We start from the raw sequence: 25,460 nt of genomic DNA, 5'->3' as shown, positions 1-25,460 counted from the left end.
TTGTATTATATCCACTGTTGGGTTTGTCTTGCAGATCTTAACTAGTGTCTTCATAAATGTCCTGGGTAAGAATGATGATTAAGCCTAAAAAATATTCTATTTACCTTCACCATTAAGCATTCATTACTTTGAATTGAGTTTATGACTCTCACTGAAATGCAGATATCTCTGAAGGGAGTTACATATACACCATGCTAGTCTCAGTAGCATTTCATCATTCATCTTTTATTCAAGTATTTTAAGTTCACTGAAAATAGGTTTTGATTTGTCTGATGGGAGAAAGAAAAATCTGGAGTCAAGATCTTTCCTAGTTGGAGAGTCATAGGTAATCATAGGTAGCAGCTAGACATTCAAATGATCAAGGAAAGGAAGAGAGGAAGAGGGTAAACACGGAGCAAAATGGGATGACACTGAATTCCAGTAACAAGGCATGTCCAACTCATATTCCTAGCTTTTCTCCTGGTGAGCTCTGCCCACAAAAAAATCAAGTATTGCTGAAAGTCTGGATGAGCTTTAATGCGTGTGGTGCTGACTTACAAATACATTATCTAAATCTGATTTCTATGCCAGCTGCTAAGAATCCACTAAACCTTTCCCAGAGAAATAGTGCTTTAAATAGTGATAAAACCTTGGTTCTGCCCTAAAACTCTATGTAAACAATGTAGACACATAACTATTAGTTGTCCACTGTAACATAATAAGCCATGCCCCAATATAGTGACAAACTTTTTATAATTTCTCCCAGTTCTATGAGTTTATTGGGGTTTCTGCTTCATGTAATGTCATGTTATGTTGGGCTGTCGTTATCCAGAGGCTGGATGGGTGAGAATGGCTAAAGTGGGCATTTACATTGTTGGCAGGATGTGGGCTCTTGACCTGGTGCCCAGCTGGCAAACCACCAAGGCACTTACACATGGTCTCTCATTAGACTTGGACTTACAGCATGGCTGTTGGTACCAAGAGGAAACATGCCAAGAGACAGAAAGGAGAAGCTGTGAGGCTGTTAAGGGCTACACCCAGAACTGGCAACGAGTCACTTCAGCCATATTCTATCAGGCAAAGCTGTCACACAGAGCCCACCAGGATTCAAGGGAGAAGAGAAATAAACTCCATCCTCAGGAGAATGGCAAAGTCACATTTCAAAAGAGGAGGTGGGATAGAAGTCATTTGCACGATCATCTTTGGAAGATACAGTCTGCTACTTCAACTAGCTACTAATACAACATCCATAAATACACCATTGTATCAGGAAATAGCCACAGTGCTTTGTACTAAGATCAAGAATCTTAGGGTTTCACAACTAGCTCTGTTTAATCTCTTTAAATGTTAGTAGACTCTGAAAACATGGGATATTATAGCAAAATGAAAACTGCTTATTTAGCAACTACTCTGTGTTAGATTCTTTTGAAATTATTTGTGCTCATTTATTTAATCCTAATGACAGTCCCATGAGAAAATTCTTTTATTATTCCTATTTTAGGCATGCACGCATGCTAAGTTGCTTCAGTCGTGCCTTACTCTTTGGGCTATGGACTTCTTGGACTAAGGACTATAGCCCACCAGGCTCCTCTCTTCATGGGATTCTCCAGGCAAGAATACTGGAGTGGGTTGCCAAGCCCTCCTCCAGGGGATCTTCCCGACCCAGGGATTGAACCCGTGTCTCTTATATCTCCTGCATTGTCAGGTGGGTTCTTTACCACTAGCGCCACCTGGGAAGCCCATTTTAAGTATAGGAAACCAAAATAAAAAGGGACCAAAGAACTTTCCCAAGGTTGCATAATCAGTAAGTGACAAAGCCGGAATTTTTCAGTGTGCTCACAAGGTTTATATATTTCTATAGAATGAAAGGTCAAGTCATCATCATTATTTTATAACTATCTGATGCATAATTTTCTTTAAAAATTGAACACACTTTCATTATATGATATTATATGATATTTTCAATGCGCAGAAGAATACAGGAAACCACACAACTTAGATACATAAAGAACTAATATATACATCTTGTTTAGTAAATGTCTGACATGTCAGGAGCTTATTGTTATTCTTATAAATAGCTCCTTTGTTTATATAAAAATTATGGTCCTTGACTTGTCGTCTGCATATACTGTGGCCTTAAACAGCATGCATCAATAACATCACAGTATCTGTAGGTGGCAAGTCTGGGCACAGCTGGTTGGATTCTTTGCTCAGGGGCTGAAATCAAGGTGTTGGTCAAGGCTACAACTGCCCGATTTTAAACTTTGAGAAGTATGCTTTGCTCATAATCATACAGATGCTTGTTGTTGTTTTTGTTCAGTCACGAAGCTGTGTCCTATCTTGTAAATATTCAGTACTGGAACTAATTTGGCGAGCGAAGTGAAGGAAATCATTCCTTAGGCAGGCCTAAGAAGCAAAAAAACAAAGAGAAAGCCAGATCTGAGTAGGTATATGGAAGACAAAGAAATTATGCTTAAAAAAAAAAAAAAAGAAGAAGAAATTATGCTAAAGAAATGAAACATCCTCAAGTTAAGCACACCAAATGTTTATTTTTTAGATTTTTTTAATGTGGACTATTTTTAAAGTCTTTATTGATTTTGCTACAATACTGTTTCTGTTTTATGTTTTGTGTTTTTGACCATGAGGCATGTGGGATCTTAGCTCCCCAGTGATTGAACCTGCACCACCTGCTTTGGAAGGTGAAGTCTTAAGCACTGGACCACCAGGGAAGTCCTACACCAAGTGTTTATAAATGTGGTGCCTTGCCAAGTTAAAGGAGATACACTTTTCTACAACATTGGGGTTTTTTGTAGTCTATATGTAGGAGAAGCTAAAATGTATATTACAGTTCAACCAGGAGCAGTCCTAGTTATCCTTGAGTAATTGTTAGTAGCACACCTTTTCACTCATAAGTGCCCCACTGCTGCTGCTGCTGCTGCTAAGTCGCTTCAGTCGTGTCCGACTATGTGTGACCCCATAGACGGCAGCCCACCAGGCCTCGCTGTCCCTGGGATTCTCCAGGCAAGAGTACTGGAGTGGGTTGCCATTGCCGTCTCCGATAAGTGCCCCAATTGAACAATAAATTACATGGTCACTGTACCAGTTGGTTTTCTCAGGTGGTGCTAGTTCTAAAGAACCTTCCTGCCAATGCAGGAGACATAAGAGATGCAGGTTTGATCCCTGGGTTGGGAAGATCCCCTGGAAGAGGAAATAGCAACCCACTCCAGTATCCTTGCCTGGAGAATTGCATGGACAGAGGAGACTTGCAGGCTACAGTCCATGGGGTCGCAAAGAGTTGGACACAACTGAAGCAACTTAGCATGCACATATACCTAGCTTTAGTTGATGGAATTACCATCCTTTCAGCCACTCAGAAGCCTTCTCTTGACTTTCATTCATTCAATAAGCATCTACTTGCAGCCTAGAATATGCCATTCTTTGTCCTTGGGACTAAGGACATAAAGATAAATGGCACACAGTTTCTGTTCTCAACAAATTTCTACTTGCAGGAGAAACAGTCATGTAAGTATATTATTAAAAAGAATACATTATCAGTGAAGTAGTAGAAATACATAGATTATAGGGGAATAGATATCAAAGACATCTCAAAAGAGGGGAATCTTGAATTGAGGCATAAAGGATCACAGATCCAGGTGAGCAGAGGAAACGCCTTGGAATATCAGCAGGAACAGAGAAAGTAACACATGCAAAGACCCAGAGATTGTGGTAATTTTCTATTGCCTCAGGAAATTACCACAAGCCTACTGGCCTAACAAGATGTAGATTAATTACATAACAGTTTCTGTAGGTAGCAAGTCTGGGCACAGATGGTTGGACTCTTTGCTCAGGGGCTGAAATCAATGTGTTGGTCAAGCTCATAGTTCTGTCTGAAACTTGAGTTCTTCTTCCGAGTTCACAGGTTGTTGGCAGAATTTACCTCCTTGCAGCTGAAAGATGGGGGTCCCCATTTCCTTCCAGCTACTGGCCAGAGACCAGTTTCAACAACTAGCAGCCACCCTTAATTTCTTGCCACAGGGTACTTCACAGCCAAAACGTGGCTTTCTTCCAGGCTAGAAAGTGTCTCTCTCTCACTTCTTGGTTTGTGATCTATTGGAGAAAATTCCTTACTTTGAAAGGGCTCCTATGATTAAATAAACTTACTAGATAATCTCCCTATTTTGAGGTCAACAGACTTGAGACCTTAATTACAACCACAAAATCCCTTCATAGCAGGAACTAGATTAGTGTTTGATTAAACACCTGGGAGAAGGTGAGTGTATTTCCAGGCTCAGGGATTAGAGTGGGGATGGGGAGTTAAGAGTTCTGGGTACCATGAAGAAGTAGCATGGCCTGTTTGTAAGGTGAAATCACAAGGCTCATCATTGTGGGAGAAGGCGATGGCACCCCACTCCAGTACTCTTGCCTGGAAAATCCCATGGACGGAGGAGCCTGGTGGGCTGCAGTCCATGGGGTCGCGAAGAGTCGGACACGACTGAGCAACTTCACTTTCACTTTTCACTTTCATGCATTGTTGAAGGAAATGGCAACCCACTTCAGTGTTCTTGCCTGGAGAATCCCAGGGACAGGGGAGCCTGGTGAGTTGCCGTCTATGGGGTCACACAGAGTCAGAAACGACTGAAGCTACTTAGCAGCAGCAGCAGCAGCAACAGCATTTCAGACTTCATCAGTGCTTGTCCAAGTGTTGTCCATAGCCCTCTTGTTTAAGAATCACCTGCTGTGCTGGTTGAAAAATACAGATTAGAATTTTAAATGTATATTTATTTATATAATAAAGATTCAAGGTCACAGAATTAATTATAATCTCCAACTGCTGACATGCTATCATTTGTAACTTACAAGGCTCCTCTGTTGTTTTATATTCATTCTTCCTCTTTTTTCCATTTTCTTTCAAACTCCCAAGCTGTACAAGCATTGCGACTCTTGTATAATTAATATCATACTGCTAATCTACCTCCTGTGTGGTCCTTAAGTATACACATCTCCTTGAAAAATATGCAACGTTGTTGTGTGTGTATGTTTTATGGGATTTCTCATATATGGCGTCCTATCAATCTCCTGCTCGTTCTCTTTCCTCCAGTAGTCACGTTTACTTAGTGACTGCTGCAGAGAATTCTGTCCTATTTCGAATCACAATTTGCTCATCAATTCCCCTGGGATGGAGATCTGGATGGCCTCCAACTTCATGTCAACACATCCTTCATCCTCTTAGGGAGCTGTGTGAAAATTTCTCAGGGCTACACATCCAGGAATGGAATTGCTGTATTATTGGGTTAACACATACTTAATTTCATTAAGTGCTATCAGATTTGTCTCCAGAAATCTTGCTCTGATTAAACCTTTCATCAGAAATGCTTGAAGGCTTTTGTTTCCCTATATATCTCCCTATAATAGGTGTTTAAAAAAATTTTTTTTTTTCTTTTGCCATTGTAGTAGAGTTAAGAAGTTCTCTTGTTAGTTGAAGTATATTTATCTGATTATGAGTGAGGCCGAATATTTTTTTCATGTTCTTTGTTCAGTATTTGGGATATTTGTTTTTCTTACTGTTTTACAAGGAATGGTTGTATATACTAGCTTTTAAATCATGGCCAGTTTTAGAGATTGTGAATATCTTATTCTGTTACCTATCTGTTAATACTGGTATTGCTATTCTTTTTTGAATAGAGTCTATACTTGTGATATTGTTAAATTCCTTATTATTTGCATTATGTTTACTTATAGTCAAACAGTTATTATATGTGTAACTTCCTCTGTTCCTTTATTTCACATTTAGTCCAAGGATTCATTTGGAGTAATATATGGTGTGGAAGACAGGAATCAGACTTTATCTTGGTCCTGTGCTGTGAACTAATTATTCCTTATCATTTACTGAATCATTTCTCATTTCTGAAACTTATGTAACACCATCTTTATCAAGTTGTCATATGTAGAAAGCCTGAATCTGAGCTTTCTGTTTTGTTCAGTGGGCCTATTTGACAATTGCCAAAACCACTGTTCTTTTTAAGTTTGATAGTTTTATAGCATGTCAATATCTAATAGAGAAAGCTTCCTTTTTGGTGTTCTTTTTCCTAAAAATTTTCTTGGAACATTGTTCATATGCATCTTAGAATCAGTTTTAAGTTTCAAAAAGAAACAAGCATACATATCCTGCTAATATTTGATTGTATTGCTCATATGCAATAATTAAGGAAATCCTTTATTAGAGATTTTTAACTTTTACAATAGAGATCTTATAAATAATTTAGGTTTATCCATAGACATTTTGGGTCATTGTTCTTTTAAATTTTAGTTTCTTGCTCCTGTGCCTTGCATCTTGTTTCCTACTGTGAATTTTTGTTATAAATAAATGTTCATGATTTTTCTCTAGTTATCCAGTAACATTGCTAAACTCTCTTGTATATTCTCATTGTAAAAATCCGTATGTTCAGAAGAGCAATTACGACTGTCAGAAAATAAACATCAAAGGAGAGAAAATGTATTGCACTCATTACACAATGACTTGGATAACAGAAGCCTTCGATAAAGAAAAGAGAAAATGTATCACAAATTACAAAAATTTTGCTAAAACTTGTTACACAAATGTAATTTTTTCAATATTATTACTTTAGATGTCATTATAAAATAAGAATATGTTCCTATAACAGAATTCTATAGCATATTGTGTGTTTACTTTTTATGCTGTTACTTCAAAAAATATGTAATACCATCTATACTTCTGCTTTTTCATTTATAATGTGAACATTTCATTTTATTGATTTTTTAAAAAATATGGTTTTTAAGTGTTTAACCATTTTCTTTTTACTGTTTAGTTTACTGCATTATATATACACAGACACAGAAGAGTGAACAAATCATTATTCTACAGTTTGACAAATGTTCACAAAGTGAAAACACTAGTACATACAGCAGCCAGACTAAGAAACACACAGAAACAGCATAATTTTCAATGTTTAAGTTGCTTCCAATCTCCCCACACATAAAACTTTATTTACAATTCTGATTTTATTTCCTTTGGAAAGATTCCTAGAAATTGAATTACTGGTTAAATAAAAGGAGAATTTTTAAAGTTCTCTATACTTATTGGTAAATGCCTGTTGGGAAAGATAAAGTCATTTCATAGATCCAATAAAGGAATCCATGCAAGACCATCTGTTTCAGTGTAGAAGACTGTAGCTTCGTTAATATTTTTCAATTTTATGGGGTAAAAAAAAGCTCATTATTGTTTCAGTTGTTTTTTACTTAAAAAGAGTGTACTTTTTGACATTTCTTACTTGCATATTATCTCTCCTCTGGTCATTTTTTTCTTACTGGACTGTTACTGATTTTTTTTAATTTTAAAAGTTTGAAATTTATGAATATTAGCTTAAAGTAATATTTGTTACAAGTAGTTTCTACTGCTGACTATTGCTTTTCAATTTCTACATGTTTTTAGTTTATTTAAAAAATTTTTAAAGATATACATGCAAATAATTTAGGGGTAAGTAGTTCTAGAAAGCTTAATCATTCTATCATCTCATCTGTTTTCCTATCAACTATTTATCCAACCATTTATATCCCTATCATAAATGTCTGTCTATAGTTCAGTCTCCCACTATAAATGTCTTTATTCTAAGAGGGATTAAAATTTGCTTTCACTCTTTCTTTTGGCAGTTGTATTGATATCTCTACTTCCATTTCTTGAATTTTTAAGCATCAGTCACTACCTTTTGACTCTTTATTATGAAAGATGAACAGTCTAATTCTTCCCCAAACACTCTTTAAATGGCATACATTTCTTCCTAATAGTTATTTTTTTAAAACAATTGGGGGCTTCCCAGGTGGTAGAAATGGTAAAGAATCTGCCTGCCAGTGCAGAAGATGAGGGTTCAATTCCTGGGTTGGGAAGATTCGCATGTGCCCCAAAGAGTCAGACATGATTGAGCATGCACACGTTACAAATCCTATCAATTTAATCTACTGGAAGTTATTAGCTCAGAGCCTCTGAGCAGCTGCAGTCTGACATGCTGTTCCCTGGGCGTGCTGTGCAGATAGGATCCTCACAGATCTGCTTCTCGCCTCATTCATACTTGAAGCCCTTCTTCTCTGGACTCTGTGCTTTATGCTTTCTTTGCTTAATCCCTTGCTTTGACTGAAAACCACTTGAACTAGTGCATATCTGAGAGTATCTTCATTCTCCACACACTTTAGTGATTGGCTGGCTGTATGAAGAATTCTTATAGTCCAGATATTGACACACAACTCATTTCCTGGACTCAGCTCACAGAATTCTGGCTACCAGCTTACACCCTCCCATCCAGAATTTAGAAAATTTTATTCTGTGACATCTTGACCAGCCCCAAAAGAAAACTAATGATGTTGACATCATGGACTCCCTAACAAAATGGAAGAAACTTCCCAGATAATAATCCTGAAGCTGACACATTCTAGTTGGAATTGTCCTCAGAATTTGGAAAGCATTGTTCCATTTTCTTCTAGCTACAAAGGTTATTGTTGAGAGTCTGCTTTCATTCCAATTTTTTTATCCTTTGAATATAATCTGATTTTTATTTTCTTTCTGGAAGATTTTAGGATTTTTCTCTTAGTCTCAGCATATCTGAAATTTCATGTTGTTATATCTTGGTGTGTTTCCATCTTATCCATTTGTAATAAGAACTCAATGTACTCTTTCATTACAGAGACTTGTCCTTTAGTTAGGAAAAATGTTCTTGAAATATTTTTACTCGCTTTTCGTCCCTCTATTTTCCTGTGTTCTCTCTTTAATATTTATTAAGTAGCAAATATTCAGATTTTCTTATGTTTCCCCTGTTATATTCCATTTTAAAATCTTTTTCCTCTACATTCTGAAAGATTTCCTCATCATTCTTTTTTTTTTAAGTTGCTATTGCATTTATAATTTCCTTTTGGGAGGTTGATCCTTTTCTTAGAGTAAAATTTTAGAATTTTATCCCATTGATGCTTCTCAGATGCTGCATCAGTCTTTTATCCCTCTGAGAATGTTATTTTTTTTTTTAAAGCTTCTATGTCCTTGAATCTTCTGTATTGTTTCTAAGTAGCTTTTTTAAATATATATTTCATACTGGGGTTTCCTCTAGTTCTTTTTGGCTGTGTGCTAATGTGCAAGAGAAACTAAATCACTGATACAGTCTTTCTGGGCACACAGCTGCCAATTGTGGGCTTCACTGTAGGGTAATGATGCCCTGGGCAGTCTTTGTTGCTGTTAATGTTATTTCCCTGGGGGTAGAAGGCATTACGTAGGTAATTTTTGATTTCTATTGGGCTGTTCAATATTCCACCCAAAAGAATCCTCTACTTTTCCCACCCACAAGGTTAGATCTGGCCACCAAAATTCTGCGAGCTGAGTCTAAATGAGGAGCAAAGGGAGAGATTTCTTAGCATTCAATTGTATACTTCCCTAATCTCCCTATTTTCAGCATAATAATTCTGCCTACAATTATACCTGGTGTCCTCCAACATAGAAAACATCTCTTTTGCTCTTTCAGAGAATATGCCTCTCACTTTCTGCCAGGTTAAAAAAAGGGAAGTCTCCCATCTGCTTTTCATCGGTGCAGGGATTAGTGGGTGGTAAAGAATCCACTTACAATGCAGGAGACCTGGATTTGATTCCTGGGTTGGGAGGATCCCCTGGAGAAGGGAATGGCTATCCACTCCAGTATTCTTGCCTGGAGAACACCATGGACAGAGGAGCCTGGCAGGCTACAGTCCATGGGATTGCAAAGAGTGAGACACAACTGAGTCACTAAACATAGCATACAACTGCTTTTTAAACAGAACTTCTCCTCCTTCCTAGCTTCTGTGGACAAAGAATGTCACTCACCACTTCAGTAAACAAAGGATGTTGTGGCCAGGCCATCAAGTCATCAGCCACTGCTACCACTGCCTCTACTGCACACCCTCAGGGGATTCAGAATGGAGAACACAGGATATTGGTCCTAGATAGTCAAGGTACATATCAAAGGAATGATTTCAGTGAGCCCAGACTCTTGTGTCTTCCCATACAAAGGAAAGTGCTAAATACATTAAGATGTCTAGTTCTTCTTTAACTAAAAATAGTCTTTTGACGTTCCACTTACCTTACAGTTCTTGCCAAAACTCCTATATATCTTTTATCTTGGTCTCCCTTACCTCTTTGGAGCAGTCCCTCAGAACGATCTAAGAGCTGTCTCCTGCACTTAAGACCTCAGTATGCCCTCCAAATAAAACATAATTCTCAACTTTTAAGTTGTGCATTTCTTAATATCTTTACTTTTTTATTAAAAAAATTTGGCTACACCATGCAGCATGTGGGATCTTAGTTTCCCAACCAAGGGTTGAACTTTCTCCCCCTGCATTGGAAGAACAGAGTCCTAACCACTCGACTACCAGGGAAGTCCCTAGGTTGTGCATTTTTGTTTGGTTGACAGGTGTCAGCTCAAGCCTCCCTTCCGCTTCAAGAGGTGCCTGTTACCACTAACTCCGGAACTTTTGGGGTCTGCAGTACACACCAAGTTGCTTCTCAGCTTTCCTTGCTGCTGACTTAGAATTCTACCTTCTCTGTTTGCTAAGCCAGTCATCAGTCGTCCTTTTCCTTCTTAGCTTCCAAGTCCTGTTGCATCATCTTCACTTCTCTTCTCTTTGACCTTGTGAATTTACCACTCCTGTTCCTTTAGCAATTTATGTCATTTGAGTGGATATTGGAAAGAAACAGGCAAATGTTTCAGTTCACTCTCGTTCATAACAACTTAATGTTGGCTTTGGAAAAAGAAATAATTCATCTTTTACAAAGTGGTATTTTAAAACCTTTTACTTGACAGTTCTTTTATATGTTCTCATATTTAGAAGTCTTTCTATACTCCAAAAATCAATTACATATTCATTCATGTTTTCCTCATTTATGTTCAGTTTTAACATTCACCTGGATTCATTTGTATGTACATGTTCTTTAAATAGTTAACCATTTTTCCTTTCTATTTTTTAAGTAATTCATTACTTGGCTGTTTGAATATCCTTTGTTTATTTTCATACAATTCCTTTAATATCTAGGAATGTTCTTTGTATTTCATGGATGTGTTGGTTTACTATCATGGTTATACCACAGTACTGCATCATAGAGATATCTGAAAGCTTTCTATAGAAAAAAAAAAAAAGTAAAACTTTGTGATTCTTTTTTCTGGGAAAAGATTACGATAATCAGGTGCCAAATATGTTTAAATTTTGTTTTTAAAATACAAAGTAAGAGACTTCCCTGCTGGTCCAGTTGTTAAGACTGTGCGGCCAAAGCAGGGAGTGCAGGTTAAATCCCTGATTGGGAAATGAAGATCACACATGCCATGGGGCCAAAAGATAAAAAAAATACAAAGTAATTTTTTACTTTATAATCTAGCAAATATGAAACTAGCTACAGTTCTAAAATGCAGTTTTTAAATTTAAATTTAATGAACACCTCTGCAGGTATGCTATTGAAGGGAAGAACAGTGAGTTCAAAATAATCAAAAGAAACCTTGCTGTTTAATTACCTTAAAATGCATTTAACCTGCATGGTTACATTTTTACTGGCTTTAATTCCCGTTGAAGTTTTTGTTTACTTTGTTTCTACATTAACCTTGAGTCAAATATTTTTCTGCTCTATAGCAGAAGATATCTCCAATGTTAGCATTTACATCAAAAGCTGTGGTGGGGGTTTAGGAAAGAGTAGGGAGGGTGGTGTTATGGACTAAATGGCGTCTTCAGCAACATTCACATATTGAAGGTCCAACCCCCATGTGACTAGTGGTGAAAAGCCTTTAAAGAGGTAATGAAGTCTCAAAGAGGTTGTTAAGGCCCTAATCCAATAGACTGGTGTATACAAAGAAGAGACATGAAGGATGAATACGTGTAGACTGAAGGCCAATGGGGACACAGTGAGAAGGCTGCTGTCTGCATACCAAAGGGAGAAGCCTTGGGAGAAACCAACTCTACCAGGAAATTTGTCTTAGACTCTGATCTCCAGAGCAGTGAAAAAATACATTTCTGCTGTTTAAGCAATCCAGTGTGTGATATTTTGTTATGGTAGTCTCTGCTAATACAGGTAAATAGAGGTAAAAGATCTTCATATTTGCTCCTTCAAGCTCACTCGACACATCTAGAAACACTGTATTTCTCTTTATTACTGTATCACTGTATTTCTCTTTTTCAAAAAAAAATCCTGATTGCAATCTACTAAACTCATTTCATGACCCATTAGTAGACCACAATATAAATTTCATAAAACACAGATTTGTTCTACTGGGTCAACTCCAGGCTACAAGAAAGACAGAAGAGATGACAGGCCGCTTTTGGTGACTGTGATGCATGCTTCTAGAGAGGTCAGAGTTCTTACTAGGTCCCATATGGATGGAAGAGGCAGCTTAAGCACACTTCTTGTTGCCTAACACAAGAATGTTACTTTATCCCCATGCCAAAATATTGTTTTTGGTCATACCTTGAAATGAAGTAAGGCACTCAATTTTCTCTAGCTCAGCTCAGTTTATCAATAGGTAAACTGAAGACAGCCTTGAGTTTAATAACAGATTTTGTTTGTTTAAAATGAGTTACATGTGAAAATATCTAAAAAACAATATTTTTAAATATATGCCAACTTATATTTAATGGTTTATCTCCCAGTATTATTTTCTCTTGTCAAAACATAAAGAAGGAAGATATCATAATAATAAAAACAAATAATTAGAAAATTTAAAAATTGTATGAGTTGGTAATTAGAGGTCTTCTTACCAATAAAGTGTTCCATCCCTTGATCTTAACTTTTTTATCAAAGGAAGGTCAATTGCATGTATCATGTGATTTTAAAAAACTGAACACGATTAGGTTATGGTCCATTAAGTGGACTGCATCAAACTAATTCCTTTTTTTTTTTTTTTTAGTATGAAGGCTTACTGTTTTGATTTTTTATTATAAAATAATAGAAACTGGATAAAATTTAAAAACTATAGGAAGTTATTTTTTCTGTTACTAAAATTCCACTTCTCAAAGATAAGGACTGCTATCTTTTGTTTTTATATCCTGGGAGAAAACAGGGGGAAAGATAAAAGGAAGAAAGAGATGAGAGTAAAGCCAGAGGGATGTCAGTCAGCATGAACTCTGAGCCCTGGCTCCAAACGCACCACCATTCAGACCTGTAGTGACACTCCTGAGCCGATGTACTGACATCATACTGGCTGGGTTCTGTGAATGCCAGTGAATGGATTTTGTTTCTCTCAGGAATTGCAACAGGAGGGTGTGAGGCATGATTGTGAGATAAGGACAGTCAGTCATGGCCCAGCTGATGTCCGGGCTGTGAGGCTACGTCTTCCCCATATGTTGCAAATATTGTCCCATATTTTCATTTGATTTAGTCATTTCAATATATTTTTAAAAAATTTTATTGGAGTATAGTCGATTTACAACGTTGGGTTAGTTTCAGTTGTACAGCAAAGTGAATCAGTTATATATGTACATATATTCATTCTTCTTTACATTCTTTTCCCATATAGGTTACTATAGAATATTGAGTAGAGTTCCCTGTGCTATACTGTAGCTCCTTACTGGTTATCTATTTTAAACATAGTAGTGTGTATATGTCAATCCCAATCTCCTAGTTTATCCCTTTCCCCTTTTTCCCTTTGCTAATCATAAGTTTGTTTTCTACATCTGTGACTCTATCTCTGCTTTGTTAATAAGTTCATTTGTATTATTTTTTTAGAGTAAATTTATGAGATATTATACAGTATTTGTCTTTTTCTGACTTACTTCATTCAGTATGATCATTTTTATGTTCATCCATGTTGCTGCAAATGGCATTAATTCATTCTTTTATATGTTCTATGTATTTTTTAATATCAATCTGTTGATTTTTCATTTGCTTTAGGTGTGACTGCTTGTGCCTTGTGTCTCTTCCTTTGGAGGCTCCCCAGCTATTTTAGGCCAGTTACTTCTCCCCTTGGGACCTGTGTTTCCTCAACTGTGAAATGAAGAGTTTGGATAAAATGAAAGAAAGAAAGTGAAGTCGCTCAGTTGTGTCCCAGTCTTTGCGATTCCATGGACTGTAGCCCACCAGCCTCCTCCATCCATGGGATTCTTCAGGCAGGAAGACTGGAGTGGGGTTCCATGTCCTTCTCTAGGGAATCTTCCTGACCCAGGGATCAAACCCAGGTCTCCCACATTGCAGGCAGACACTTTACCCTCTGAGCCACCAGGGAAGCAAGAGATCCTCTAAATCCTCATCTCTAGAAATCTCTGATGTCTCTCTGTCATATCTATAAATATATGTCTCATTCATTGACAGTGGAATTTTTATTTAATTTCTTCATAGTCTCCATAATGTCTAATACTTCAATTTAGTAGGATAGACATTTACTACATTTTTACATACGTAATGTGATCCTTGCACAATATGTCAGCTAAATAATAATTTGCTAAATAATTAAAGAGTCAAAGTCTTCCTATAAAGTAATAACTTTTCGAGTCTACACCTTGTAGCTGGCTCTACCAGATTCTGTTTGTGTATCCACTCATATTTTGTTTGCATTACAGAAATGTTACAAATTAAAATGCTCTGAGGGACAGAATAGATGATGTCATAAATATCTCATGAATTATTGTTTTATTAAAATATAAGTGACTTGATTATTGTAACACCTGAATAATTTCAGCAACAAAGCCCTATACAAAGTCATTTCTATACACATTTAATCTATTTCTCAGCAAAAGCAATACTGTTGCTTAAAATAACATAATATCATAACATAATTACCAGTGTAAGCTGGATACACCTGTGCTTGGGGCCTATAAAAAGAGCAAACTGAACTAAAATTTAAGTACACATTAAACTTTGACTATATTTTTTTCAGAATTAATGGAAATGCAAACTTCATATAGAGCCAAATCTCTGGATATGACTCTGCCAAGAAAAATAGATTTTTGAAGGGTAGAAGCAGGTGGGAAACAAATGTCTTTCTAAATCACTGAATCATAACCTACTTAATGAACATAGTAGTGAAATTCAAGTGCCTGAACCCAGCATAATCTTTTACCCAGGTATAGCCTTTTACACCAAGGATATGGCCTATTCTGGGCTTCCCAAGTGGATTACTGCAAAGAATCTGCCTGCAATGCAGAGGACATGGGTTTGATCCCTGTGTCAGGAAGATTTCCTGAAAAAGGAAATGGCAACCCATTCCAATATTCTTGCCTGGTAAATCCTATGGACAGAGGAGCCTGTGGGCTACAGTTCAGTTCAGTTCAGTCACTCAGTCATGTCCGACTCTTTGCAACCCCATGGACTGCAGCACACCAGGGTTCCCTGTCCATCACCAACACCTGGAGCTTACTCAAACTCATGCCCATCAAGCTGATGATGTCATCAAACCATCTCATCCTCTGCCGTCCCCTTCTCCTCCCGCCTTCTATCTTTCCCAGCATCAGGGTCTTTTCAAATGAGTCAGTTCTTTGCATCAGGTGGCCAAAGTATTGGAGTTTCAGCTTCAACATCAGTCCTTCCAATGAATATTCAGGACTGATTTCCTTTAGAATGGACTGGTTGGATCTCCTTTCAGTCCAAGGGACTCTCAAGTCTTCTCCAACACCACAGTTCAAAAGCATCAATTCTTCAGTGCTCAGTTTTCTTTAGAGTTCAACTCTCACATCCATACATGACTACTGGAAAAATCATAGCCTTGACTAGACAGACCTTTGTTGGCAAAGTAATGTCTTTGTTTTTTAATATGCTCTCTAGGTTGCTCATAGTTTTTCTTTCAAGGAGCAAGCGTCTTTTAATTTCATGGTTGCAGTCACCATCTTCAGTGATTTTGGAGTCCCCAAAAATAAAGTCTGTCACTGTTCCCACTGTTCCTCCATCTATTTGCCATGAAGTAATGGGACCGGATGCCATGATCTTAGTTTTCTGAATGTTGAGTTTTAAGCCAACTTTTTCCCTCTCCTCTTTGACTTTTATCAAAAGGCTCTTTCTATTTCTTGAAGTGAAAGTGTTAGTTACTCATTTGTGTCCACTTCTTTGTGACCAGCCCACCAGGCTCCTCTGTCCATGGAATTCTCCAGGCCAGAATGCTGGAGTGGGTAACATTTTCCTTCTCCAGGGGATCTTCCCAACCCAAGGATCGAACCCAGGGCTCCTGCATTGCAGGCCGATTCTTTACTGTCTGAGCTTAAAATATCTGAGCTTTCCAAAATATCCCCTCATATATCATAAATAATCACCATTAATGTGTTGGTTGATGAGCATTCTTCCTAAGCTATTGTCTACATATCCTCTCATCCATTTACACATACATAAACACACATACAGAGTTAGTTAAGGTTATAATAGAAAAGAAGATGATATTTAAAATTGTAACTCAAAAAGTATACTTTTATGAATACTATTTTAAATGCCACCTTTCTGACTGCATAGTTTAATATCTCCAATGTAACATAGGTATTCCTGTTTTTTATCCCTGTTTTTAGTAGGAACGGGTCCAGTGTTTCCCATTTATGTAAAATGCTAGCTTGGGGGCAGAAGTACATGTTTAAAAAGTCAAGGAAGGAATATTATTGAATGCTTTCTCACTATTTAAATGTTTGATGTGTGATTTTTCTTCATAGAACTATTAATGTGGTGATCAAACTAGTGAATTTCCTAATATTGAACCATACATACAGTCTTACAAGAATTTCTTTTTAAAATACACAGTTGGATTCTGTTTGCTAATTTTTATCTTAGAATTTTTGCTTTGCTATTCATAACATTAGCATATAGTTGTTCATTTTGTGCACTTTGAATCCAATTTAACACCAACTAATAGGATCTTATTGGTTTAAATGGAAAATTACCTAATATGTGAAAATAAATGAGAAAATGGCCAATAACACTGATATTCAAAACTGGCATACATGGCAGAGTGAAATTGAGAATATTTTTCCTAGATTAATTCAAAAATAAGATATTCATCTATCAAAAATAATGTGTAAATTCTTTCATCAAAATGAACCCTTACTGAGAAAGCTTTCCATGGATTGTTATTTATTCTATGTAAACTTCAAACTTTTGCCTATGACATATTTTATATTCATAAGCTATTAAATCAAATTGTGTCTTTGGTTATTTAATGTAAAAAAATGCTATGTCTAGTAAAGCTCTAACTACATTCACAGGCCACAGAATTAGTAAAACAACGAAAACAATTAAATGCTTTATGATTCTCCTTGTTACTCCTGAAGCTCAACATAAAACCTGAGTTCTCATTTTACTTGGCTCTAATATTAACATTATCATTGTATTGAATTCCATTGTGTGTTGCAAAGCTGAACCTCAAGATGTAGGATTATATGGCCATAAATTAGAATTATTTGACATGTGTCAATAAAACAACATGGCCAAGTACTAAAACACTTTGGCTTCGTGTCAAGTCTGAGGTCAGGCTTTGTAAGAATGACATACTCCTTTTTTTCTTGCCTGCTTATTGCTGTGGCCCTGAGGCTGTAGTAACCAGATGTCTGGCACTTCACGTTTAAAGGCCTCACAGTTTTAACAGATAAAGACCCATTTTTTTTCTTTAACTCAAAGTCCCATTGTTTTCATTAAACTATATACTTCTTTTTATTAATCTGATTTTTTTCTTTTTCCATAATCTATCTTAACAATGAAAAATAATAAAATTGTAACATATTGTATATTTGAATTACCTTTTTAAACTAAAGATTCAAAAAATAAATGTTTAATTTTGCCTTAAGCTGCTTAGATCGTGTTGTGTAAATCTTAGATACTGTTTGAAACTTAATATTCCCATGTAGTATCAGTAATTTGATGGCAAATTCCTTATCTTTTTTACTTCTGAATCTCCAGCCCCCTATACACTTAAGGAGTGTGCAATAAATATGCCAAAAGAATAAATAGATAGATGAATCTGGAATTAACATCATTTGAAACCAAGCCTGTCTTAAGAGTTCCTCCACATTGTGATTTAAAAGCAAAACAAAACCCCCCAAAGTTGGCCTGCACTAGTTTGTTGAAAGATTGTTGGCTAAATCTCTACAGGGGAATTTACAGTTGGACCTACTGTCATAGCTAAACAGAACTGAATCTCACAGGTATTCAGCTGTACCTTTAATGGTATGTATGGGAAGATGAAGATCCAAAATGTACCTTTAGGGACCTTAGCAACTTCATCGTTAAGTTCCCTTTATTAAATTTTAAAATTAAATTTTATTGTGGATATTATGACCAACCATCTGGGTTTTATCTGAGCAACTCAAAGACTATAAGGGCTCTGTTGCATCTATGATAATCTTTATTTCAGAAAAAAACAATGTCCTTTATAAAATATAGGAAGAAGTTAAAAATACTATCTAATGGGCAGTTGAATCCCAGAACAGTACTATAAAAATGCAGTCAATAAACAGAGGCCATAAAAGGTTCAGGGCTTCTTAGAGACTTGACTGATTTCAGGTCAGGCACAAGGGATACACAGGTGAACCTGAGGCATTGAGTTGCACCAGATATCAAGAAATCTATTAAAGTTACTGAAGGGTATATCAAAAGGACTCAGGAATCAAGTTGAAAAGGCTCCCACTGGCCAAAGATGGGATCATTTGAGCATTCATAACAGGAAGTACAGTGTATTGAAATACTTAATATGTTTAAAATCGTGCCATATCACACACACACACACACACACACACACACATACATATCCATCATTACCTTCACTGATTCCCTTCAGAAGATAGTGAATAAACCACCTCAGTATTTTGAAAACTGGTAATGAAGAAAAAGATTTATCTTGCCTTTTCTATATAAACTGTATGTCAAAGTAACCCAGGAGTGGATAAAAAGAAACTTCTCAATATAGGAACTTCCCAGCTAATAAATGAAGGAAGAAGGAGAGAATTAGACTATTTTCTTTTTCCATCACCTATGAACTAATAAATCTAAGGAATAATTACTAAAATGCAGATAACACCATAAAAGATGAGATAGCAAGACATTCAAGCCTGCTTGTGAAAATATACAACATTATCTAAGAAGCTGTCTTGCAAAACATTAATTCTGAATCTGACCAAGAAACTAAATGGACTATCAGTCTATAGAAAAAATATAGAGAGACCACAAACAAAGGAGCATCTTAACTGACATTCTGGGGATGCAGTGAACAGTACCCAGACAATGGTGCTTCTCAAAGTGTGGTACCCAGAAGCCCAAAAGGTTTGGGAACTGTTTGTTACTTGTCCATGATGAGATAAGGAGCTCGTGTCAGAATGTAAGTCAATTACACACTAAGCACACTCTAGTTCAGCTGATGGAAGCTGTGTTTAATTGTCATTCTGGAGCAATCTCCTTATCTTACGTAGACCAGTACATTTAGTCAATGACTAGCACAGCACTGCATCACATACGACTTTTTGAAATTTGTGTTAAATAGAGGAAATGAAAAAGAGTAAAAGAGATTTCAGGGACTTCCCTGGTGGTCCAGTGGTTAAGAATTCACTTTCCAGTGCAGAGGACCAGGGTTTGATCCCCGATGCCATGGAGCAACTAAGTTCATGCACCATAACTACTGAGCCCGTGAGCTCCAGAGCCTGCTCACCACAACTAGAGAGTATGTGCACTGCAGCAAAAGAGCCCACATGATGCAACAAAGATCCTGGGTGCTGCAACTAAGACCCAAGGCAGCCAAATAAATAAATATTAAAAAAAGATTTTATAGAAATATCAACTAATTATAATACGTTGTCATTAAGTGTAGTTTAAAGGCTGATTTAAAAAAATGAACTCTAATGAAAAGGTGTAAGAAAATTTGGGCATTGAATGTTTAATAATATTAATGAATTGTCAGGTTTGTAGAAAAGGTAAGGGCATTGTGGTTCTATTTAATGTTCAGAGACACATTTTGGAATATTATGTTTAAAATATATCAGTTCATTATGTCTAGGCTCCACTTCAAAATAATATAGAGGATGTGGAAAGTGGGTAAGAGGTGTGAAAGTAACACCTCTTAGGATTAGACATATGTTAAAGTTAAGTTGGAGGATAGAAGCATGTACATTCATTACATTATTTCTCTACTTTTATATATGTTAAGATATTCCAAAATAAAAGGTTAAAAGCTAAAACAAAAATAAAAACTAACACATGAATTTCACCGATATAAAAATAAGTAAATAACAAAGCTAGAATTCATGGAAAGTGAGAACTAGAATTAGGACCAAAATAATGCTGTGTGTGTGTATCATTCAGTCATGTCCAACTCTTTGCGATCTTTTGGACTATAGCTTGCCAGGCTTCTCTGTCCATGGGATTTTTCAGGCAAGAATACTGAAATGGGTTGCATTTTTTTCCCCCAAGGTATCTTCACAACCCAGGGATTGAACCTGTGTCTCCTACATTGTGGGTGGATTCTTTACCCCGCTAAGCCATCAGAGAAGTCCTAAAGTAATACTGAGCTTCCCTGGTGGCTCATATGGCAAAGACTCCACTACCCGGTTCAATCCCTGGGTCAGGAAGATCCCCAGAGAAGGAAATGGCAACTTACTCCAGTATTCTTTGCTGTAGAATTCCATGGACAGAGGAGCCTGGCAGTCCATTAGGTTTCAAAGAGTCAGACACAACTGAGTGACTAACACTTTCACTTTCAAACTGAGTAGTTTTTAAATAGGCAGAAATATTTTGTATGCACACCTTATGCTGGTGCATACTTATAGCTTTCTTTACCCCAAAGTTTGCTTTGCTCACATTGAAATTCAGCTGTTGTATTAGGACATATGCAAAATTTTCCTATAAACCACAATTGTGAGTTGAACTGTGTCCCTCAGAAACATGATAAAGTCCTTTCCTGGTACCTATGAATGTGGCCATATTTGGAAAAAGTCTTTGAAAATGTATTCAGGTGACCATCAGGCAATTAGGATGGGCTGTAATCCAAAATTGTTGGTGTTCTAATAAGAAGGGGGAAATTGGGTACAGGAAAACACAGGCAGAATATCACGTGAAGAAGGAGGCAGAGATTGGAGTAATGTTTCCACAAGTCAAGGAATATCAGGTGCCAGGAGAGGCAAGGAACAGATTCATCAAGAGACATAGAACAGATTCCTCCTTCCAGCCCTCAGAAGGGACCCACCTGCTTGATGCCTTAATTTAAGATTTCTACCCCCCTCCCAACCTGTGAGATCATGTTTCCATTGTTTGAAGCCACCTAATTTATAGACCTTTGTTATAGCCAACCTGAGATATTAGTCTACTTACTGAGCTTAATAAGATTGGTGTCTGCCTATCTATCTGTATGCTGGAGGGAGGGAGGTAGAAAGAGGGTGGTTCCTTGTTTTAACATGACTCTTTTTATAAAAAATCCTATTGTCATAGTTGACTGAGTTATTGGGTTTTTTATTTTCCAAATGGAAGTTTTGTGTTTCCTTTTTAACCACAAATCTTAAGAATAGAGAGTTACAGTACTTATCATGAAGCAGGAAGAAAAAAAAAAAATCCCAGACTTTAACTAAGCAAATGAGCATGTTTCCTGAAAAATTAATAATGACTGTTACAAAGAACCCACCAAAACAACTGGTCGTTTTGGATGAAAACCTGGTTACTTGGTGAACTTTTAAAAAATGTGATCAAGTAATTATGTGGGTATCTTCTATTTTCCAGTTCCATATTCTACTGAATATTTCTAACTGGCCAACTTTTGAAAAACACTGTAATGAAATTTGATTTTGTGTGTGCATGCAGATCCATGGAACAGGGGACATTTTTAAAAGCTATGCTCTTTACTACAATTGTTAGGATAAAGAAAGAAAAAGAGGAGAAAGTGAGAAAGGGCTCCCCACCTCCAAAAGGAAAAACTAAAATAGTTTAGAATGGGTGGCAAACATAACTTTTTCTCTGCTTGGGCTCATATACCATGAATACTGGTTTGCTGTTTGGGGAGTAGATTTGATGTCTTACAAAGACTGCAGTACACTCTCCTTTGACTGAGGAATTACTTCTGTGAGCCAGCTGCTGGTGCTGCTGCTAAGTCGCTTCAGTCGTGTCCGACTCTGTGCGACCCCATAGACGGCAGCCCACCGGGCTCCCCCGTCCCTGGGATTCTCCAGCTAGACCTAAGTAAAACAGAGCTTCTTCCTTTACAAAATGATAGTATTCAATACAAGAAAAAAGAGCATGAGGCCATCAGTCCAGAGGAATTGAAGACGAGTTTTCCTAGAAAAGAATGCCAGGGAGTTAAACTCAACCCCTAATAAATTTATCTGCTGTTCAGTCTCAAGTTCTGTTGGCAGTTCTTAACACTTGGCACCATTCGAAGTTTCATCAGTGGTGACAGAACTCATTGTTACCCTCTCAACGCCTTCCTCTGAGTGCAACATACCACACTTCTCTGCCGTCTTCTATCTAGCAGCAGCTGCCATGCTCCTTAGAAAGCCTTCCAAGTTCTTCAGGGCTGCACCAGGGAAGTATAACTGGGAATGGGAAAACATGACCACCCCCTAAATGTTCCCAGGCTCTTTAATGCCAGAGCCTGATGTGTAACCCAATAATGTTCTGAGACATCCTATGGCGATGGAGTATCCACAATCACTCATTCAAGGGCAGGAGGGAATGAGGGTGGGGAATGAAGAGTGTATATATTTAAGAAAACATGAAACACGTGGATTGAAATATGCTGCTATTTCTTTTCCAATTTTAAAATTACTTATTCACTTCTCTTTGGCTGTTCTGGGTCTTTGTCGCTGTGTGGGCTTTTCTCTAGTATCGTGAGTGGGGGCCACTCTCTAGTTACAGTGTGTGGGACTCTCATCGCAGTGGCTTCTCTTGAGAACGGGCTCTAGCACCCTTCAATTGTTGTGACACGAGGGCTTAGTAGTTGCAGCTCCCAGGCTCTAGAGCATGTGTGTATGCACATGTGTGTGATTAGTCCTGACTAATCACACGTGACCCCATGGATTGTAACCCACCAGGCTTCTCTGTCCATGGGATTTCCCAAGCAATAGTAGTACTGGATGGAGTCAGTTGCCATTTCCTTCTCCAGGAGATTGTTGGGACCCAGGGAATTTGCATCTCTTACATCTCCTGCATTGGCAGGCAGATTCTTTACCACTGAGTCACCCGGTAAGCCCTTATTTCTTAAAGAAATAGAAAATATTTCAGCTCAAACACTTTTCAAAAGACGATCAAGCATAATAAAGCTTGACCAAAAATATGATTCATGTGTCCATCTTCAGTTTCATGTTTTTTTCAAGTTAGTGTTGGAAGAGAGATGAGGTGGAATAAGAAGGAAAGGAAAAGAATCAAGTGACCCCAAAAGACAAAAGCTAATGGAGAGAAAGAAATCAAGAGAGGATGCGGACAAAGGGAGAAATGGAGAACAAAGGAGGAAAGAACCAACTCAGTACGTTTTGAGGTGAGTGTTAGTTGATTTATTTGGGTTTCAGAGAGTTAACTGATCTTCTGCAATGTTAATTAACTGATTCGTCATTGCCCACAATTTTTACTTCTTAACCTTAAACCTGAGGTTCTCAGCACTGAGTACACACTGTAACCACATGGAATTAAAAAAAAAAAATACCCATGTCTGGATCTCACCCCAGAGATTCTTTTTTATTTGATCTGGGTACACCCTGCAATTGTGGTTTTTAAAAGCTTCCCGGGATGAATCTAATGTGTAGCCAAGGTTGAAGTTACTGCCTCGAAGCTCCCAAGACTGACAAAACCAGAGTACCCTCTTCCAAAATAAAGAAGGAACCATACCCCCAAAACTGTGAGATCCACTCCTGTTTCAGATCAGTAATTCTCAAAACAAGGTGTGCAGCAATGCCCCTTTGGAACTTTTTATGAATATTGATTTCTAACCTCCACATCAGTGATTCTGAGTCAGTAGGTTTTGAGGTTTTGCCTAAACATTTGTGTTTTGAAAAAAACCTTCACGGGTAACTTTGAGTACAACAAGTATATAAAATCACTGAATTAAATATGTAAACTTAGACGTTGAGAGTCAGGAAAGTATCAGCAAAAGAGGCGATCTTCATCAGACATGTAAGTTTGCTAAGGCCGCCATGATCAAGTTTACAACTTAGACAGCAGAGACTTCTTATTTCACAGTTCTGGAGGCTAGAAGTCCAAAATCACAGTGTCAGCCTGATTGGTTCCTTCTGGGGATGGGGAGGGGCAGTTTGTCTCATGCCTCTCCCCTAGCTTTTGGTGGTTTGCTGGCAACTTTTGGTATTCCTTGGCTTGTAGATGCTGCCTGTCTCTTCTCATGGAGTTCTCCTTTGTCCAAATTTCTTCTTTTTATAAGAACACCAGCTATATTGGATTAGGACCCCTCTCAATGATCTCATTTCAATTCATTAATCCCATAAAATCTCTGCCTCTAAATAAGGTCACATTCTGAGCTACTGAAGATTAGGATTTCAATATGAATTTTCAGAGGATACAATTCCACTGGCAAAGCCGATGTCTGTTTGTTTCTCCAAAAATCCATTGTCATTAGTAACATCTGCATGATCAATTCTCAAGGAATTGAATTCAATAAAATATAAGTAATGTAAATTATCCTGAACCTAACATAAATCTTATTTATAGTCTAAAAAACTTTAGAAATTGGATTCTGTAGTTCATCCATTGACCATTCTGGTCAGATAAATTTACATTTAAGACATTTTACAATGACTTCTCTGTTTGCCAAACATCCATGAGGACTTGATAACATTCTAAATTTTAAGAAAGCACTGGCTGACAGACATTTTAAAATTAAGATGATGGTGATGGAACAATGTCATCTTATATTAAAAATATCAAGATTTTCCCTAATAAAAAATGTCTATGAATTCTTGTCCAGGCTTGAGACAAATTTTGTAGAAAAATCTGTCATTTTGAGGGTAACAGATATTCATTTTGATTCTTCAGTTATCAAGCTCATTTAGGTTTATATTCTCTTTATTTTCTCTCTCTTTTTTTTTTTTTTTTTTTTTTTGACAGCTTAGTATCAGCTTCTTGGGCATATATGGTCATCTGAAATAGTCTGATTTGATCGCAATATTCAGCAAACCACCTAAGTGTCTAAATTGATCCTTTTAAAGTAAAAGAGAACATTCTCTTTTTCATGCTACTATTTCTGATTAGACTTTTTATTTTTTGCAAAAGAAATTGAGAACCTGTCAACTGGCCTAACTAGCATAAGTCTGAACAAAGTTTTTCAGAACTGTTTCAGCATACCAATGTTTCATGAGTTTTCAGGGGGAAATTGGAAAATAACATCGCCTTACCAGCACAGAGGAGGACCTAGTTCTAACATGTTCAAGTGTAGACAAATCAATTAAATCTGAGAATTCCGTAAATGAAGAAACACTGAAAATGCTTCTATTTTATCTTGGCTCTGGGAGAGAAGAAGAGCTAAGGGAGAAATAACAGATAAAATTCGGATAAGAACTCATTTCACCAAGAACCGTCATCATCTGCTCATGTG

This window comes from Bubalus bubalis, chromosome 15 (assembly GCF_019923935.1).
Source record: "Bubalus bubalis isolate 160015118507 breed Murrah chromosome 15, NDDB_SH_1, whole genome shotgun sequence".
Lineage (NCBI taxonomy): Eukaryota > Metazoa > Chordata > Mammalia > Artiodactyla > Bovidae > Bubalus > Bubalus bubalis.
Note: the sequence above shows the minus strand (reverse complement) of the source record.